Source organism: Cygnus atratus, chromosome 2 (genome assembly GCF_013377495.2).
Source record: "Cygnus atratus isolate AKBS03 ecotype Queensland, Australia chromosome 2, CAtr_DNAZoo_HiC_assembly, whole genome shotgun sequence".
Lineage (NCBI taxonomy): Eukaryota > Metazoa > Chordata > Aves > Anseriformes > Anatidae > Cygnus > Cygnus atratus.
The window spans coordinates 27,028,020-27,049,325 of NC_066363.1; positions in this window are offsets into that span (position 1 = coordinate 27,028,020).

The following is a 21,306-nucleotide window of genomic DNA, read 5'->3' on the forward strand; positions in this document are numbered from 1 at the left end:
CCTACAGTGGGCTAGTCTCAACCACTAATACTTCTCACCATCCAAAAGGATCCCTTGTTTTCAAATCTCTCCCTGAAAGCAGGGTGGAGGTGAGGTAAATGGTATCCAGCTTAAGATGTTGTGTGCCAGCAGACATATGGCCCACAGTGTATGAACAAATTGGTTATGGCATAACATCAGAAATGCAACCTGATGCTATTATTCAGGTTGAGCTTCAGGATCCTGCTGTCAGCATTGTAGTTCAGTGATTTACTCGGAGCATCAGCATGCAATGTGAATATACTGTGTGGAGTCAGGTCCAAATGCAACTTTCAAATTTATTGAGGAAAAGCGGGGTCCTTGAATATGATAAGTTTCATCTTAGTGCAAGACGTTGCTGTGTTCTACGTGCGGAATTTGCTAGTATTGCCATACAGTTCACTTTCTTTAGATTCCAGTAAAAAAAGAAAGCCTTCTCAGCAGCTATTTTTCTTCTCACGCCCACCAGTCCTGAAAAACTTCAGCTTGTGCTCAAAGGCTGTATTCTGACCCCTCACCCCAGTAAGCCCCTTCTGACACAGAAAAGCACAGCTGGTGGATGCTCACAGCTTTCAGCACACCCATGCTCAGGGGAGATCTGCTCCAGGTCAGGCATTTGCTACCTGCAGCAACACCACGGACAGAAAGACTGTGCAGAGCTCTCCTGTCCTCCTTTAAATCATTTCCAGTCACTTCTCACTGCTGGAAAAGTATTTAGCTCTCAGTGAGAAGTCCTCTGAATGCTGGTTTCAGCATCCTGCGGGAGACATTTTGCAAGGAACAAGGAATACTTACCCAGTTTCTAAACACCAGTGAGACTCAACTTCAAACTTTTCAGTGAAACTCACTTTCCGAAAATAAAACCCCATACCTGGAGAGTTTCCCAACGGCAACGTGGGCTAAAAAAAGCTTCTCCAATGGGAAGAACTTGCCTTCTGCTTGACAGCTAGACTAATCTTGACTGATGCCTCTTACAGCTGCAAAACTAATAGCACCACAGACAGACAGGTGGAAAGAGGGCTTTTATCAAGGCCTTCAGCTCTGAAGTCGGATTTCAGACCAACAGTTGCTGACAAACACTTTCCTTGATGGAGGAAGGTATCATCATTTTCTCATTTCTGACTGAAAAAAAAAAAGTCCCAGGAGCTCTTTCTCTCTTCATTGTCAAGTCCTCGTGAAGCACTGGGGTGTCTCCTTGCTCCAGCAGGCTGTCTGTCCTGCATGCTAAGAACCTTTTCCAAGCAATACACCCCTGTTAAATCAATGAAAGTGTTGCCTGAATGAGTATCTGGCCTTGTAGATACTAAGCTGAGTGGAAAGATCCATACATGATTGATTTCTCAAGCCTTTCAGCATCTGAGCATCCTGTTCCTGAGCCCTCTGCTCAGGGCCTGAGCCAAAAGGCAATTATGTGCAATCTCATCAGCGCTCAATGGGAGGAAATAACTCCCTCCCGGTGCAATGTATGATGATGATGCTCACTCAGGGTATGTGACTTGTCCACTGCTCTTGCAGCAGGTGGACATTTATGATTTTCTGAGGTGTTCTTCAGCAGTGCTGTTGTTCAGCAATTACCTTCCCACCTTGCACAAGCGCTTTTGGTGTCGGCCTTCAAATTGGCTGGTCCTGAGCTTCATTGCATGCACCCCGGAGTCACATCACATTTAATGTTTCTCTTTGTGTTTGGTCAGTTATCCTGCCCTGCAGAGCTGGAGGATACCTCAGAGATACCTCCTGGCAAACACAGGTGCCATGGTCACATCACAGAGAAGGATGCAGTGCCTGGGGGGAAAAAGCAGTTTGGCTCCTTTGCAAAGATTGTCTTGAAAGGGTGGTGGAGAGCCAAGTGAAAAGGCATCTGTGAGGAATCAGCCCCTGGAACCTGTTGTGCTGCTGCAGATGCCTGTTGGAAGACCAACAGAGACAAGAGGACAGGGCAGGGAAGTGCAGGCTGAAGATGGAGGCTCTCTGGGAGGCAGGAGAGGGCAATGCTTTGCTGATTTAATTTTTCAAGCCCTGTTGGCATATTTCTGAGGAAGTGTCTTGGGTTTATGTGGCAAGGCTTTGGCAGCAGGGGGGCTGCAGGGATGGTCTCTGTAAGCAGAGCCCAGCAGCTGCCCCATCTCAGATCAGAGCCAGCTCCAGCTGGCTCCAAAGGGACCTGCTGCTGGCCAGAGCTGAGCCAGGGAGCAACACTGGGTGAGCCCCTGGGAGAGCAGAGTTAAGAAAGGGGAAAAAAATCTGCTGTGCAACAGAGTCTACTGACTGTGAAGGGTCACCTGAGGTTATTTTTTGTTCAGATGGGAGGAATTATTTGGCCATTGCCAGAACCTTTTTCTTCATCATGTCAGTCCTGCTGTAAGTGGATGCGAATAGGAGCACAGGCAGAAACCACAGCCACCTCTGGCTGCTCTGTGCAGCCTACAGGGCTTAGACCCTGCACTTTGGAAGTTATCCAAAGCCTCCAAGGCAACAACTGCTCTCCCTCCCAACACAAACAAAGTCTGAATTAATTATTCATTGCAGCTAGAGCCATTTTAATAATTGAGCATGAAAGACTAGAAAAAAAAATCAACAACAACAACAACAAAAAAAACTAATGCTGTTGGTACCTTTCCTAACCACCAGGCTTGCCAAACAGAGGAGTTTGTGTGGAGGGAAGATGATTTCTCTCCTACTTGCACAGCAGAAGTTGTCAGAGAAGCTGTGTACGGGGCTGGTAACCAGTCTGCTTCTGTCAAGCGATCCGTGCTGCTGCATCCTACACAGCACTCAGGGAAAGAAATCAAATCTCCCTGTTCCCAAAAGTCTCCCGAGGGTGGATCTGCCCACTGCCTCAAGGTGAGTACAAACTCAGACACAGTCCTGGTGTAGATCGGCATTTCTCTGTCACAGACTTGCACTCTGAAATGGACTTGTACGCTCACAGTCCTGATTTACTGGGCTGAAGGGGTAGCCTGCGGCACAGTTTTTACCTGAACACCAGTTCCCAAGTAGCTTTCTGCAGTCTGGATGGGTTTGATAGCTTTTCTCAGCCCTCCTACAGCTTTCTAGTCCTGCACTTCTCACCCCTGTGTCTCCTGCACTCTTACATGCTGCTGGGGGAGTAAAGGAGAGCCACCCGCCTGCACATCCAGGTTTCCACAGACAGCTAGCATGTCTTGCTCAACATGTCGCTTCCCATTACCCACAGCGTGTTTTACATTACCAACAAGTTATACATTTGGCTTGCACTGTAGAGCTGGGATGCCTGTGAGTAGATTTCAATAAACCTCGTTTTTGCAATGTTAATGCTATTTTAATTGTTAATACTTTGGCACAGTTTCCAGCGCATTGACATGAGAGGAAGAAAAGCCAGAGAGTTGATATTTATACTACAGCTAAGCACTGTATCCTATTTTCTCATCACTCAGTTCTGTTTTCCAAGTAGGACAACAAACAAAATACCTGCTCGTTCATCATTTCCTTTTTATACCTTGGCTTAGGCCCTGTGGTTACAGAGGCATTTGCTACTACTTCTACTTGGAGTGCAAAACAGCGGTGCCTGGAGTGTGTGGGAAACATGAATTTTGCATGTTACAGCTTGTGTGTCTCACTTCTCATCATGTCAGATAATCATAAATTCATCTAGGCTGGAAAACACCTTCAAGATCATGTGCATCTCCAGGAAGAGTCTGGCTCCCTCTTCTATATCTGCCTCTTCTGTAGCTGAAGAGAACAGTAAGGCCCCATCATAGCAAGCCCTGACCAAACCTGGCCTCCTCACCTCTCCTTACCCTTCATGTGCTGCAGCCCACACCTGTCCTGATGCCCTCCACTGGACTTGCTCCGTTGTGGTAATGTCTGTCTCACACTGGGGATCCCAAAACTGGACCTGGTGCCGCACACTTGGTCTCACTGAGGGGAAGAAAGAGGAAGAATCACTCCCCTGGACCTGCTGGCTACAGGCTGCCTTAGAAGGCAGCCTGGAGTGTTGTTGGCTTTCATTGCTGAATAAGAGACTGCAGTGAGCACTTGCAGTGTATTTCACACTGTGTCCTCTCTGCAAGGCTGCATGCTGTCCAGCCAGCCTCAGCCTCTGAGGCTGGATGGGATCTTTCCATCCTTGGTGAAGGATTTTGCTTCTGTCTTTGCTGAACTTCTTGAGGTTTCTATCCACCTCCAGTCTCTTGAGATCTCTCCAAAGCACAGATTCCGTTTTCTGCTGCTCCCTTTCTAATCCTGGTGCTTACCCAGAGATGTGCATGAGCTGCCCTACACTGCAAAGCATTGATGCTGCGCTGAGAGCTTGCTTCAGCAAAATGAACGCTCACCTCACCAAACCCAGTCACATCATCTCTATTGACCCTGCACTGTAAACAGGGATAGTCCTAGCTTTGCTAAGTATTCATTACTGTTTTGTCACCCCAACAGATAAATGAAAAGGAGGACAGTCTAGTTGTCATTGGAACTGTTGGCACTACAACAAGGTGTCACCTTACTTCAGAGGTAGGCTTGAAGAGGAGCTCCCAGGGCAAAGGTCCCTGGAAGCACACTACATCCTCATGCTCAACGTGGGAAAGCTGAGGACCTCAAAGCCTGCCTGACCTACAGCACTGCCTGAAGTTATGTAAAGTGTGAGTGCTCAGAGAGCAGAACACAGCTCAAACCTGCTCAACAATAAAAGCTAAATGAGTATGCAGGCTCCAGCTGTCCTTGGTGTAAAACCTATCACTCTTACTTATGTGTATATAATACATGACCTGTGACACAATTGTCATGTTGCAAACTGTGGCCAGTCTGACTATATACCGCAATAAATGACAGTTTAAGTCCATGCATTGCACGCACTGCCATAGCTACCTCAGTGCACAATTGTGATTTGTGATGCTGCTTGATGATCTTTTTTTCCCCCATCTTGTCTGTCTGTTGCTGCTTGAAGTGCTCCTTTATTTTGGATGGTAACAGTGTGATCTGATAATCAAATGGCAGACCACTGCAATCAGCTTGGTGGAAACTTCTATTCAAATATTCATTTACTGACGTATTCAGTCTTCAGCAACTCAATTATTAGTTTCATTAAGGTTATTTAAATGCAGATGTGAGCTAGAGCAAGAGCATGGAAGACAATCATTTCACACTCTAAAAGAAGCATGAGTTATGCAAAGCTCATAAAACCCAACTGAAGCAAATCAGACCCCTGCACATTATCTGCTGCCAGAACAGGATAAGAAGTTGTGATGTCAGCTCAAAGTATAGAGACTGTCTGTGGTGTGGCACATCGGCCATGGTCACTGCATTGACCCAAGAGGTCTCCAAAGGGCATGGTGGTGGTTGCACAGAGGGGTGATGTGCCACAGACTGGACCGGCAGCAGGCAGAGACCCAAACCCCCAGCGAGGGTCAGTGAGCACCAGTAAACACCTGAAAGCAGACAGCTGTGGCAAAATCATTGCAAAATTTCAGAAAAGGGAAAGACAAAGAACTTATTTTTAAAAGCTGTGACTGTTAAACTTCTTATTTAAACCATTGTGTTTCCTTTTATCTTTCAATTTCATGGAGGAAATGGCAGAGAATGTCTGGGTCTGATAAAGCTAATTTTTGGTACATTTTACCCCTTCTCCAATCCATATTCTGATTCCTTTGTCAGGCATGAGGGATGCTTTCTGAGACACATTCAGAAGTTTCCTCCTTGGTGTCAGAGAAGGTGAGAGCCCTTTTGGTTGCAGTTGTGGTTATGTTGTGGTACAACACAAAAGGTTCTGGTTTGTTGACAGCGTTGTGTTCTCCATTAATTATCCTATTTTTCTTATCTCTTTGACTCATAAAATAAACAGAACAAGCAGTAAGAGAATGTGCAGTCAGCCCAACGTTTTGTTACCTTTTTTCCAACCAGTCCTGTTGAGTCATGGAGGACATATAAGCCCTTGGCAGAAACAGCTGTAAATCTATTTGGTGAGCAGCTGCTTGGCTGCTTTTATCTGCTTGTTTTATCCTTTGGTAATCAATGGCAGATTTTAGCTTTGATCTGAGTTAGAAAGAAATTAAAAAATGACACTTTCCTCCAAGCAAAAGCACTACTTCAAATTGTAGGTGATTTTAAAACGTGAAAGGATATAAAGTAAACCAAGATCTTCAGAACTGAAGAAAAAGTCTTCTCTTAACCAGCTCATGCCTTTAACTTAAAATATATCAATTTAAAAAATTCTGAGCATAGTACAAAGCTATGTATGGTTGAAGTTCATTTTATTTTGTGATTTGAAGCTGTCTTAATGAATCAAACTAAAGCCAAAGGAAAGCTGGTGAAACTGCAAGACAGTGAGAAGTTTGTACATCTGCAGTATATCTGTGTCTACCAGCTCCCTGCCTTTGCTGAGCTCAGTTTTGATTTAGCAGGTATTGGCTTCCGTTCCAAGTCTGGAAAATGAAAGATTCTGCCATTGAGGGTATTAGCCAGTTGTAGGAGAGATTATTTGACTGGAAATGAACTTTTAAAGTTTATTTTGAAGTCTCTTATTAGCTGTGTACTGAAAAAAAAGCTAAAAGGACTTTGTGATATTATTTCTACTAATGGTTCCATCAGTGACTAATGGCCTTGTTTAGATCCTGTTACAAATTCCCCATAACGCTAATATCCAAACACTGCTTCATGACATTGTGCCCTTCATTTGCTACTCTTTTTTTGGTATATGCATTGCTTGTATGAACAAACATCTTTCACCAAAATTACCTAGGGAGACATTTCAGATCATTTATACCTTGTATCATCTGGGGAAAAGAATATAATAGACACATCAATTGTGTCCAGCACACATCGGCTCAGAAATGTCCCTTTTCTCTGCCAGCCCTACATGAAACTCAGAAATCTGCATGAAGACAGATGCACCATTCCTTCATCTCATCAATTAAATGCCAATAACGCTGCATGATGCTGATTGCTGACTTCTCTCTTTTTTGGAAGGAAAGCCAGATTTGCTATGTGAAAGGACTAGCAAAGGACAGAAGCCCAATTTAACCACAGCCTCTCTTCCACACTTCTGTGGCCCTGGGAATTTCAAATGCTTTATTTAGCATTCCTTTGAGACAGGTAAATATTAGCACAAGATGATGACCAGAATTTTAATTTCATAGGAAATTTCACTGTTTCAATGTTTTGATTCTGAAGCAGAACAAAGCAGCACGTGAAAGTTTCCATGAAAAAATACCTGAGGAAAATGCTGGGTGGAAGGTAGATCAAATAAAATGGTTCATTTTGTCTTCTCTTTCCCCCTCCCAATGTAAGATTCATCATATTAAGAAATGACAAAGTCATTTCAAAAAAAAAAAAAAAAAAAAAAGGAAAAGATAAAGAATCCCCCCCCCCCAAAAAAAAAAGTTTAAAACATCACATTAATAAAATTAAATTCTTCTCTGCATGAATGTTCATCTTTGACTAAACAGCATTTTTTCTAATGAGGAAATATTACACTAGGGAAAATTATCCATGACACAGTGCAATAGGATGAGAAGCTGGAGGAATGTTATGTGCTGGAGGAGAATGGAAGAGGTCGGGAGTCTTCTCAACCTTTTTCTCTCACGTAGCTGTCTTTGGCTGCAGCCTCTTTTCTCCATATCTTCTGCACCTGTTTAAGAAACCGTCAGGTGTAGAGCACTGGTAATCTGGCAGAGCATGGCCACAAGCCCAAGTCTGCTGGGGAATCCAAAGACAGGAATTACAGCCTGTAACCAGTCAGAAGGAATAGGTGGGAAAAAGATTCCAGAATTGGTCCCGAGCATTTGTGGCCTCCACTGAGCTCTGGTAAGAGTGGTAAGTGCTCACTGCCCCTCAGATCTTGATTTAAAAAAAGAAAAAAAGAAAAAAGTGTTTTTCCTCATTTATTGATGATAAATATGAAATAATGAAATGAAATGAAATGAAATGAAATGAAATGAACAACTACCCAGCATGGCTGTTTGAAGAAGTATCACACACTAAATTCAAACAGGAGAACTTGCAGGAAAAAAAATAATCAGGTTGTGTAGGGATTGTACCTTTGGTTGGGCAGGAAGAGACAAGTCTCCATTTGTGTTCATCTTTTCTGAAATCTTTAGACATGGACTCAATGTCACCATTGAACGGGATGAGAGCAACCAGCAGACACAAATGTATATGTGGTACAGTGAGTGTGATATCAAACTGGACAAAGGTGATTTAACGAGTGCACCTGCCTTGCTGTGCCCAGCAGTGCTTGGGTCTCCGTTTTGTGAAGATGGTATTTCATCACTCTTTCTAGAATAAATCACTGAAGTCTGACCAGCCAGATCTTTAGCTGATATAAGTTACTGTGGTCCTTTGAAGTCCGCAAGGAAACACCAATTTATAGTCGCCATGGGCCTGGCCCAGGGTTTCTAAATGAGAATAAACATTTTAATTACATATGGAAAAATCATTAATTCCAGATTGCATTGAGAGACAATGGTTATAATTGAATCATAGTTTTCCACTCATGACAGCCTATTACATCAGCAGATTATTTAATTATAGCTTTCTTTCTCAGCCTAGGATTATATACTATTGCTCTCTGGAAAACTTGATGAAATTAATTAAGAAATAAGGTGTTAGGCATTATCTCAAGAAGAATGGACCCCCTCTGAGAAAGTACTCAAATACTGCTGAATGTCTATCAAGAAACCCCTGATGAAATCAGAGGCACCAAGATCACAAGTGACCTGGGGCTTGCCCAGTGGCAAGATTGTTTGAATGGTTCCCCATTTACCTCCGGTCTACCCCTACAGCCCACTTCCCACTGAAACACCTGAGGGGTACACAGAGGCCTGTCAGTTGTTAATGTGAGTTTGTCTGTTCAGTCTGCTGAAAGTCTATGGTTTTGTCAAAATGCTGGCATTCAGCAAATACTTCCGTCTCCAACATCTCTGTAACACGCCCACGTGAAATCTTAAATAGGTGTTGGTGTGTCACACCATAAAGCAACAGTCACACTTTTTTGTTTGTGTTTTAGTACCCCCTTGTGATTGTCCAAAAGACGATGTGACAGCCACCCTGCCTAAGCAGTAGCACGCTGCTACCCTGGAGCATCTCTCCCAGGAAAACCAATCTCTCTTCTCCAGACCAAAGCTAATGCAAGTCTCCCATCACTGTTCAAGCCTGTCCCTGCCACTTACAAAGCATAACCGAAAACTTCAAAAGCTGCTAGCTGAGTAAAAGCATCTTTGCACACTGGAACTAAAGGTTGCATTAAAGAAAACATCACCCCATGCAGTATTTACTACGAAGAAAACAAGGCCCTTTTTTTTTAGCACCCTTTTGTTCTTTCCCTCATGCTATAGGGGAGCAGTTGTCTCACAGGTTTTGTTCCTATTTACAGGTCTCAGAGAACAGAACATTTAAGCTTTCAAGACTCCCAGCAGATGTTTAACAAGTTCAGTCAAACTGAAGTCTGTGCTCTAGCCTGGAGCACAATATTGGTTGAAAGCAGAGGCCAGCAGGTGGGACATTACCTGATACCGCAAAAAGCTTCTAGCAACGATCAAAATGAGCTGTCTGCAGGAAGCAAGAGGAAGGGGGTAGCAAGCAGTGAAGAATACATCAACCTTCAAAAATTTATGGCTGAATGAAGCACTTTCTCCTGGGCTAGGGGCCCTTGCAAATCCGAAATTGCCTGCCCTGATAATCTGTAGTCCTGGCTCGCTGTACCCCAGCTATGTGTTTTGTCCAAACTGGTGGGGTCTGTATGGAGGCAATAGGGGAGATCAGAAGCCTCGAATTTATATCATTGCTAAATGATCTTTTTTCTTTTTTTTCCTATATCAACACTGTAAGTCTAGTATTTACTAGGCTAGTATATACTATACTAGTATAAAGGATCTTATAAAAAAATAGTCCTGGTAAAAGACCATGATGGGCTGACCTTGACCAGCTGCCAGACTCCCACCCAGCTGCTTTTACTCCTCCTCCTCAACTGGACATGGGAAGAAAATAGGATGAAAAAGCTCATGGGTTGAGGTAAAGAGAGAGGGATCACTTACCATTTACCATTATGGGCAAAACAGACTCAGCTTGAGTTAAATTTATTACTAACTAAAATAGAGGAGAATTATGAGGGGAAAAAAATGACAAAAACTAGAACACCCCCAAGCCCTTTTTCACAGGCTCAACTTCATTCCTTTGTTACCAATACTTCTGCCTAACCCCTCCTTGAGCAGCATCGAGGAATGGGGAATGGCAGCTGCAGTCAGTCCTTAACAGTTCATCCCTGTCACTTCTTCCTCCTCGCACTTTTCCCCAGCTCCAGTGTGGGTCTTCTCCACAGTCCTTCAGGATACAGTCCCTCAGGATAAACCTGCTCCAGCATGGTCTCCTCCACAGGCTGAATCTGTCCCAGCACCTGGAGCACCTCGTCCCTTTCCTTCTCTGACCTTGGTGTTCACAGAGCTGCTTCTCACAGTCCTCTCTCTCTCTCTCTCTCTCTCTCTCTCTGGGAAAGCCTCACTGGACAGTGGAAAGCCCCAGCTCACCAGACTGACACTTGCACCCCCCGTGAGTCTGATGTGTTACATATTTTTTTGCCATCCTGTCTGTAGCAGGGCTTCCAAACTCTGTGTTTTTCCCAGAAATGTGTCATCCTATCTAAATAAGAGAATAATTAAAAGCCCCAAAGTGCTAAATGTGGTCCTGGACAAAACTTTTCACTGTCACAAAGACTTTGTGGCTAAGGATGTTGATCCTTCGCTTAAAGACCACCTTCAGGGAACAACTACAAAGGAGCTAACACAGGAAGGAACTAACACAGGTAAAATAGCCCAGGGAGACACTTTTTATAAGTCTGAATTGCTGTACTTGATATGCTGAAAACAGGGAAACTGAGAGGAAAATAGAAGTGGATTTTTTGTTCTAATTCTGTTTTGAAAGCAAGCTTCCTCAGCCCTGTCAATTCCTGTCTAATGTGTCAGTCTACCCCTTCTTCAAAGTATCCTAGAACAGTATTAAGCATGGGAAATTTGGGAATGTCTTTTAGCAAAACTAAAACACTGACAGACATCCAAATGGTCTCTCCTATTTCCCTTTCTCCCTTTCCGCCTGCATACATATATCTCTCGGGCATCTTTTGCAGAGGACTGTCCTGGTGGTATTGAAAATGGAAAAGGCTTATGCTCCAAGACCTGTTTGCAAAACAGCTTCTGCAAGTTAAATAATTGATGCAGTAAAAGATCTGATGAATGTATACTCCATACAACCACGCGGGTTGTACTGTGCATGTCAGACACGGACCCTCACCCACCTCTGCCTAGGCATACTGCCTGGTTCCTGCCTAAGGCTGTAACTCTTCTTTACTTTGTGAAAATATATTCTTATGGTAACTTTGGATCTTCATGGGGAAAAAAACGAGCTCTTCTCCCACTGTTCTTTGCTTCAGTTTGAAGTGGATGTGCTACTTGGTGAGCACTATATTTGCAGTACACGGAAAGCTCTCTCAGATGGTCTATTGCAGGGCTAGTCTACACTGTAGCTCTGAGACATTAAGATGCTTCTCAACTACCTCTCTGAAGTGCCTGCATGACATAATTGCTGATTTACAAGATATTTTTTTCTGGCATATACAATACATCAAAATAATGCTTAACTACAATAAAAGATAGCTATTTTTTCCCCTCTTTCTGTTTAAGTACTGTTTGAGTAGACACTGTGATACTGCATTATAAGCGTTGTGGAAGACATCACTTTCAAGGAGCTGGTGACCTTGGGCAAGCCACCTCTGCTCTACTGGGCCTTGTACTCAGGGCTTGTGAAGACCACTTGTCAGCAGGAGCAGCCACTGCAAGGTAACTGCTGGAATGCCCTGTGCTGGCCTGCACTGCTCACTGGTAGATGTTATGAAAGAGATAATATCCCAACCTGTCAGGAGAAGATATATGGCTTTGTTTGTAACAGAAAAATAAAAGGTAGCACTGTATGGGAGGAGGAGGAATCTCTGCACAGACAGGATCTCTGCAGCGTGCCGTGGGAAATGTATCCAGGATCTGTCCAGTGCTGCACAAAAGCAGGGTTCCCTGCATCTGAAGGGACGTAAGATTTCCTTACTATCTGTATTCTTCTCTTAATTCTACCTAATTAAAACAGCTATTTTATTACAGCATCTGTTGCTATGCCTTTCTTATTAAAACACATAAAGAATCCTGCACCACCAGCCCCCATCAGTCCGATGCAGAACAGATACCTGCAGGTATTCCTGCACAATATCATGCCAGAGATTAATCAGATTCTCATCTATCTCAGTTATTCTCATATTAAAATCTTACAGATATGATGTCATGTTTTGAAGACAAATTCTAAGACTTACCATTAACAAGAACAGGAGGAGTGTTGTCTGCAGTTAGGGTCATTTTACAGAAAGAATATCTGCGGGGACGAAAGAACAATACACCTCTTGTTGGGACTGTGCTCCTCCTCACATGAATGTGTGAAGATTTGCATCCCCATGGAGACTCAGTCCTGCCTTCCTTCCTGCAGCTGAAGTCACTGATGGACAGCCCCATCTGTGGTGAGAAGCTGCTGCCCTCGGATTTATTCCTCCTGCACTCCTACCCTCTTGGCCTCCCACAGACTGCCTCCCCTGAGCCACAAGGCGGTCACCTCCCTGCCCTGCCTGGGGCAGCCTCTTGCCAAAATATCACTGGCTTCCTTGGGAACGGTCTGTGCCTCATGTCATCCTAAGAGGAGTCTGTGCCTTCAGTCCTGCTAAAGACAAAACATCTTTTGTGGAGAGTTTTCAACATGTCCTTCAGACTGAGTCTAGAAATTGGATTTATGAATGGCTTGTCATATTGCTTATCTTGCTTTATCTTGCTCACACTCTGTTACTGTGCTGCCTGGTGCTCAATATGTCGATCCCTTGTCTGGAACAGATCAACACACTGCTATAAACTCCTGGCATAAGTCATCACTTTCCCTCTCAAGACTACACGTTTCCCCATCCAAAAGGTTTTTCTGCCTCAAATCCATAAATATTGCTTCTTTTAAAATGGGACTAAATGCATTAAATGATACTTATAAAGTAGTGAAACAAGTAATTTTGAATAGTCATTGCTCAACACTGTTATATCTGGTATTATGAATGAAGCAAAGTGATTCCTACCTATAGTGCACAATGCACTTTGTACACTGTTAGAAGACTTTCATGACATGTATTAGAGAGGGCAGTGACCATTATGTTTCTATGTCTATTTGGGGGGAAATAAATTGCAAGTTATACAAAAATAGCAAACTTAATATAAACTAAAACTTAAAACCTCTCTGCAGAGACTGACTTCTCTAAATAAGATCTCTGCAATGAAGGTCTTCTGTAGGTAAAGTAACCTCTATAAACAAAATTGCTTCTGGGAATATCTCACAAGTAATAGGTTGTGAGGATGAAAATGATTCTAGACAGAGGACTAGGTCTGACATGGAACATAAACTCTCCTAGGTTCTGTTATATAGACCTGTCTTTCATCTTGCTAGAGCAGTCACACACGTGACGGAAGTGCCTCATGCTCTCCTTGTACAGAGAGCAGAGGTGTGTGGCAGTGAGAAGCCAGGACCTTGAGATGGGAGTCTTATCAGCTAGCTCATTAGAAATGCCCATGGATATAGCTGTAAGACGCGCCTCTTTCTAAAGCAGGGACATCTTGCTTGGAGCAGAAGAGAGGCATCTCATGGCCTTTAGCAGATTTCTGTCTTCCAAACTGCTTAAATACTTTTGTTTTAAGCTTTTTGCATTAAAGTGAACAAAAGAAGATTTCATGGTCCTCTACCATTCAACGAACAACTGCACGTCATTGTACAGCCCACTACTGAAGTCATGCTATTTAAGACACCATCATTTCTTTCAGAATACAGAGATAATGCCCAACAAAATCTCTCCAGAAACCCATAAAATGATTCTTTGAAGGAAGCGCTCATAGCTATTCAAGCCCATTTGTCTTGGGGAATTTCTTTCTAATTTTTTCATATCACGTACAGCTGTAATCCAGAAATTCTCAATTCAATTTTCTGTTTAATTGTTTTTCATAACTTACGCATTTAGAGTAAATTCAGATCTCTGATGCAGTTCTCAGGCAACTGAAGAGAATACTCTGCTCAAGTTGACAGGGTTGTGCAAATATAAATTGTCATAAATTAGACCCATTGCTTGTTTTTCTTTGCTTTCTAAAGATTAGTTTAACAAATCTTGTCACATAAGTACCTTCTGGCACTGATGTACTGAAAGAAGTTTCACTAATCTTAAATCTAGGCCATTTAAATAATAAAAATCAAATCTCTGAGCCTTTCAGCTCACAAACCTGCGTTCATTTTCCAACAACTCATTTCATCTGTGTTTCATTATGAGTTAACAAAATTAAAATTAAAATCCTTTCCCAGCAATCTTGCCTTTCCTGCTTTCTTTGTCAGCAGCAGCTTTTGTCTCAAGGTGCTATCTCACTTGGCACCATAATGTTTTGGTGGTAACAGTGGAAAAAAATGCCACTCAAAAGATAAAAACAAAATATTTTTTGCCTTAGTTTCATAATATCACCTTCAGAATGAGCAAGCAAAATTCTCAGCACCAGCAGCATACGGCAAGAATCTACCCTTCTGATCTACAGAGAAACCAGTTTTCATGAAATAAAAAATGCTTTTAAAAAGCTTTCTGATATAAAGTTGCTGCAATCCTCCAAGCACTACTTCTTCTTCCCCAGTGGACAAGCGGAGAACGAAGGCTTCATTACGCCAATGATTACTGAACACATCTTCTTTCTAGAACAGTGTATACCACACAGACTATAGCAATTACGGAAAGGCTGAGGACTGTACATATCCTTAAAAACGGGTGTGAACGCACCCAAGTGGAACCAAAAGCCCAAGTGAAGGTATACTGCTGCTTGTAAACAAGAGTGTATAGACCATTAAGTCTTCTTCCTGTGTCTTCAGAGCCTAAGGGACCAAAGTTATCTGTAACAGGATTAGTCCAAGCTCTCATGCATAAGGCTGTGAACACTGACAGAAAGGAACTAGAGTCTCCGAGGATGCTCCCTACTGTAACTACACCTCAAAGATGGCACTGTTATGTGGTGTCATGGGTGCAGACGTCCTCATGCCCACCCCCTGTGCTTTCCCAAGGTGGAAGTTGCAATGCACCCTAGGGATCCTCTCTCAGAGCTCCCCCGAGCAGCTGGGGCTGTAGGAAAAAAAGGCCGAAAAAGGGCCAAAAAAGTGCTCTGACCACGAGTCCCAGAAAGAAGACTTTCTACTCCTTTTCCTTCCATAGATGTAACCAGACTGATCACATCCTTACCCCCAGCCAGATCTCCTGTCTGCCCACTTTGCAGAGACCGGCTCTGGAAGGATTTCTGTCCCAACTAGTGCTTTGTTAGCCCTCCTCCCTGTTCTGCCACGGCAAACTTTATAAAAGCAAGAAAGAAGCTACAAGGTAGGTATTAGTTTCTCACCTAAAGCTGATATTTCTTGAAAGTAGCTAAACGGCCCAGCTGGGAAATACTGAGTCAGGGAGCCCAGGAGAAGGACCACTTTAGGCAAAAGGTTTTAGTTGTGAGGGTTTCTTTATTTGCTCTACACGCCGAGTCCACACGCAGTCTATTTTCTTGTTGTGGTTCTAAAAACCTTCTTAGGCCTAGCTTCATTTCTCACCTGTTGTTTCCTAAAGTGCAAACATTGTACCCATCACTGCAGGTCTGCCTCTCTCTCTGCTGGAAGGATAAAGCCACATTAGATCTGAAGATTATTTCTTCATATGAGGGCACAAGTTCATTACAGGGTACACCCAGGGATTTTTACAGATGAGGATCTGCCTCTCAACCCATGTCTATCATCTTGAGTGTGAGGCTCACTCCGAATCAGTATTTTTTATGCTCATAGTACATACAAGGACAAGTTTGCAAATATTCACCACCTTTTGTCTTAAATAGTAATATCCATAATACACCATGAGATTGTGTTAGCCCTAGTTTTTTTACCACCATTAGTGGCAGGGATGGGGTACTACAATAAAGAGTGAAGGAAAATGACAAGTCTGTTCTGCAATCTACTCTCAGAGCTACAACAGATTTATTCATGAAATGGCCAGGCTCTTCTGTTTAAGCAGGATTTCTGCCTTCTTGCCGTCTCCCCTTACTTTTACAGTGGACAAAGCTTCCTTTTTTCATTTATTAAGCTACAGGAAGGAAGGAAATTCTCTGTGTAAGACCATGGGACCCTCTCTCTCAGCGGCAGAAAATTCCAAGCTACAGTAAATCTACTCTGTTAGAAAAAAAATCATCTCAGGGGTATGTGATGGCTTCTCCAGCTGGTACACATGGGCAGCTACAGATGCTCACTGAATCCTTCCATGCAGGACTTGACTCCTAAGTGATATGTCACAGCTTCTCCCAGTACAACAGCCATGGATAAAAGCTTTTATTGATGCTTGTATGCTCTCCTTCAGTAAAAGTAAAGAACAATAATAACAATGCATGGTTCAGCCTAATGGTATACTTTATTCTATTTTATTTATTTTCCCAGTTGATCCCAGGCTATTTAATCAGATGAATCATATATTTTATTCCATAAGTCATAGCAATTTTATCTGCTCTGGAGCAATACAATGATCCAACAGTTCCTCCTAACGCATCACAACAGGAAGCTGACTAAAAATCATAGTTCCCTACTAAACACAGACAATGGAGCTAAAAACTGCATAAAGTTGCAGAATGGGATAATTTGCAGTATTCTGCAGATTGGGGAATTATATGACTCCTCTTTAACATGGCAACTAGTGTTGTATTTTGGGCATTCGTTACTGTTCTTAAATGTGTCTTATTCTCTAAGAAGGACCAGATAGATTAACAATCCACTGAAAGAGCTTCATTTATTCCTGAATTCAGCATATCCTAGCAGAGATTATTTTTATTACAATAAAACAAATTTATAATCTTGAACTCTGAAAATCACCAATACTAGCAAATATTCTAAGACATTCATCGAATCTGGAGCTTAGTGAACACCTTTATTCTACCTCTCAAAAATGTTTCAATGATCCCCAAAATTAAACTGCAATGTGAATGTAGAAACTGTAATTGAGGTGGTGTCAGTCTGGCTTTAGTGGTTATGACCAGACCTGAGGATGCAACAGGATTCAGCATTGTGGGACTGGCACATTCTTGGTAAATAAACGACCTACCAAATTTTTATATTTCCCCTTGTTGTTTTGTTTGTTTGTTTGTTTGTTTTGTTTTTGTTTCTGTTTTTTAAGAAGCAGTCCTGATTTCAGGTAAATTACCAGGTTCTAGTTTACTTGCTCGTTGTATAGTTCTCACTGCTTAGTGTTCCATGTACTTTAAGTAAACCGTCTTAATGACTTGTCCCAGCCATGTATTTTTGCTTTTTAAATGATTTTCCCTTTTTAAAGGCAAATCTGGATGGGAAAATGATTCTAATTACAATTCTGGAGGACAGTGAGATATGCATGCTAGTATTTGTGAAACACTCAGGAGTAGCAATTGTTTGCATGAATAAAGCAGCAAGCCTTTAAGCTCTCACAAAGGAGAATAATATGCTACTGATAGTAGCTGCATGACTTTACCATGAATACTCATAAAGCTATTAGTGCTTTATTTTTTTTACTGTTCCATTAATACCAGATTTAACTATACCACAAACATGCACCTCTGTAATCATACAAATATAACTTGGAGATGTTGATAGGTATTAAGCAGCTGGTAAGACCAATGTGTAAAATGTACTTCAAGGACTGTACTTGCTTGGCTTGTCCGTCAATTACCAAATACACCAAAGAATTCAACTATAGAGACAATAATTTGCATCATGTGGCTAAACACAAATAACTGCCCCATCTTGAGTAGCAAGACACTGTTGACCTGAACTAAGGATAAATCATTCATATGGGATGTCTTACATCATGAGATGCTATGAACAACTTCGAATGACAGGAAAGAAAAATTCCTTTCTGTAAGCCTCAAAAGTCTTCACTCTCACTCTCCTTTGATCTACATATGGTCTTAGATTTCAGCAGTGTCTGTGGCAGGTGAATAAGAGGTTGGCTGGTGGCACAGACATGTGAGCACAGACTTAATTATTTGATACTTACCTGGTCTCTTGGGAAGCTGGTGACCACTTCTGTGTGGTGATCAGCTGTCTCCTGAAGAACATTATACCCCCTAAAAAAAAAAAAAAAAGGTTAGCTGTGTGCATCTCCATGTTTAAATGCAACAAATTTCTCAGGTAGTGCACAAGGCCACACTCCAAGGCACTGAAACTCATTCTCTGTTTACTTAACGAGAACTAGTCTCATAGTGATGCAAAAAGTCTCAGAATAGGGTGCATTAGTAGCACGGAAGGACCAAGAGGGAAATGCCTTTGGCCAATACTTCAAAGTGGTGGGCCAGGACCTGCTCCTGGGAAAACCAAGACCTGATATTCTCTGTGCAATGATATTTTAAGAGCAATCAGAAAACAGTGGTGAGCATCACATTCACCGTCACCTACTCGCAACCTGATGATGTGGCAAAAAGCTAGAAAGAGTGTTACTTGAAAAAAAAAAATGCAAATAAATGATTCAGACCTAAGTGGAAGAGAATAAATTGCATCTGCCTAAAAGCCATGTTAATTTATGCATTCCCTTTTTTCTACACTGTTTTTTTTTCAGTGTGCATATATATTACACATTTATCTCACTTTACTATTCAAGATATCTATATATATATACATCTGCTGTACATAGCCAAGGGGCCATCTGCAGAAAAGATATTGGAAAAATTGCAGATCTGTGAAAAACTATTGTTTAAATCACACAAATTATTATTTCATGTATTGATTTATCCTGCAGAAAAACACTTAACAGAAGACAACTCACTTTAATGTGCCTGCATTGCCAAGGATGACAGAAGGAGAAGGGGTACCCAACCCCAGAAAATCAATTTATGGACTCAATGATTTCAGTTACATTGGTTTCATCAGAAGAGAGTAATCACAGCAAAGAGTCAGATTCATTTTGTCTGGGGCAAATGTGTTTCATTTTTTTGCTCTCAATAAACAGTAGAAGAGGACACAGTTTTCAAGACAAGGCAAAAAGTGCCAGATCATTAATTAAAAAGCAAATAAGGAAAGGTAAGTGATTTGTTGAAAACAAAGGCAGAAGTGAAGAGAGCCTCTAATTGAGGGACAAGTTGGAGAAAAACAATTAAGATAACATTTAGAAGAAAACAGGAGAGGTGGCAGAGGATAAATCATCCACCGAGTAAACCTCCCTAGCTCATTAAATACTTCATAACTATTTATTACTAGCAGTTCTCACTCCTCTTCCCCAATTTTTCTCCATGGGATCATGGCACTTGGAGTAGTAGGAAGACTACAAGCACTGACAGGTTGGCCAGCTTTCCTCTTGGCACAGGAGTTAACGGCACGTGGAAGAACTAATCCACTGCTGTGCTTCTCCAGGCGACAGGATGATCACTTTTACTCCCTTTTCCAGTCCCAAAGCATATATATGCTCTTGATTTTGCCATAGGGTGTTTCCAAAGCCTTATATCTGCAACATAATTGCACCAGGCAAAACAAGACTGAAGCAAGCCAGTGCTAAGCTAAGCCAAGCAACATGCCATCCAGCAGTTTTGGAGCGTGGTCGTCCCACTCAGGATCTCATGTGGCAGCTGCAGCACGACACCAAGGCTTTGCCCCCACTCCTGACTCTTCATGTCAGACCCAACTGGGACAGTTCAAGGAAGGAACCATGGTGAGCTTTGGGCAGCAATGAGGAGTGGGACCTACATGCATAAGACTGCGTGAGTCTGCCTGGTGCCTCATGTCATGGATGTGCTTAGAAAAGTCAGAATTAGTTACTAAATCCAAGAGCCTTCTTCTGGCAATATCAAGGAATGCACTTTGTATTGGGCACCTTGTTTGCTATTAGGTTGAAGAATAATTCTTCTCATTTGTCTCTAATGTTGTCTGCTGCCTACGCGCAGAGCCATTTAGCAGGTGTTCCAGAAGTATTAACTGTCCTCCACTACTCCCCACACCACATTTTGTAATTTCATTGACAGTTGTAGCTGATGATATTTACCATGGGACAGTCTTCAAACAATCCTCTGACGGAAAAGCTCCTTTGTCCCCACTTTTACTCCACCCAGAGAATGTGCTCCATCACCCTCCAAGGTTCCCCTCACTCTATGTAAAAACCTTAAAAAGGGAAAAGATAAAACAAACAAAACAGAGTTTGGAACAGAACCTCAGGCCAAGCAGCAACTCAAAGAGATATTAAAGTTGCCTCAGCAGGTGGTTAGAGCTTCTCCTACTGTAAATGTTAATTTGTGGTACAGAGACACATAATTCCCAACATTTGCTTGAGGTTTACATATGTATAAGTGTCTACATATCTAAAGGCTAGGGCAGAGGTGCACTACCAGCACAGCTGGATGCTGTGGCATTCCACCACATGGAGCCATTTGTTCCTCACGTTTAAAACTACACACTTATTTTTCTTCTTTCCCTATCTCAGTCCTTTTGTTTTCCCAGTGCAGCACCAGACACTTAGAACAATACTCATTCTAGTATAACTTTAGTGCCCCAAAACTACCTTTTAAAATAAGGAATCTGTTTTCTAAGCCCAAGAAGAAGGGTGGGTGGGAGAGTGGATTTGGCTATATTACAGGTTTGAAAGCAAAATGATATAAAAGGATGAACATTAGTAGATTCTGCATCATCAGCTAATTTTGTTCATACTAATATATCAGCACCATAAAGTGCCTGGTAGCTTAGAGCACCGGCGTGACATTTTTCTGCTAGGTTTCTTTTCTGTTCCTTGGCTTGTTTTAAAACATTTTGAAACTAGATAGCATTTTTCCATGTTTCCATCTAAAGTATCTTTTAAATCAAGTTACAGGTTTTCATGGTCTGAAAATTATTTTGAAATTATTGGAATTGTCAGAGATCTTGACCAAAGTCTGCGTGCAGAATGAAGAATCAAGCCTGTAGCTTTGAACACAACACAGGGGCTGTGAATATACTCACTTGGTTGGTCTGAAACAATTACGCAGGCATCTGCTTATTATCATGCTGGTCTGCATGTAAGACAGCTTGGAACCACTTTTAGGAGACCAGAAATATGTACAGGCAAATATATGGCAGATAACAAAACCCACTGTGCCATCCCATGAACCATGGCTATCCCCAGATCTGCACCTCAGATCCCCACAGCACTCTTACAGTTCCCTCACACAGTTTGGAAATGGACCACTTAATTTTTGACAAAGGGATTAAACAGTATCTGTGTAGAGTGAA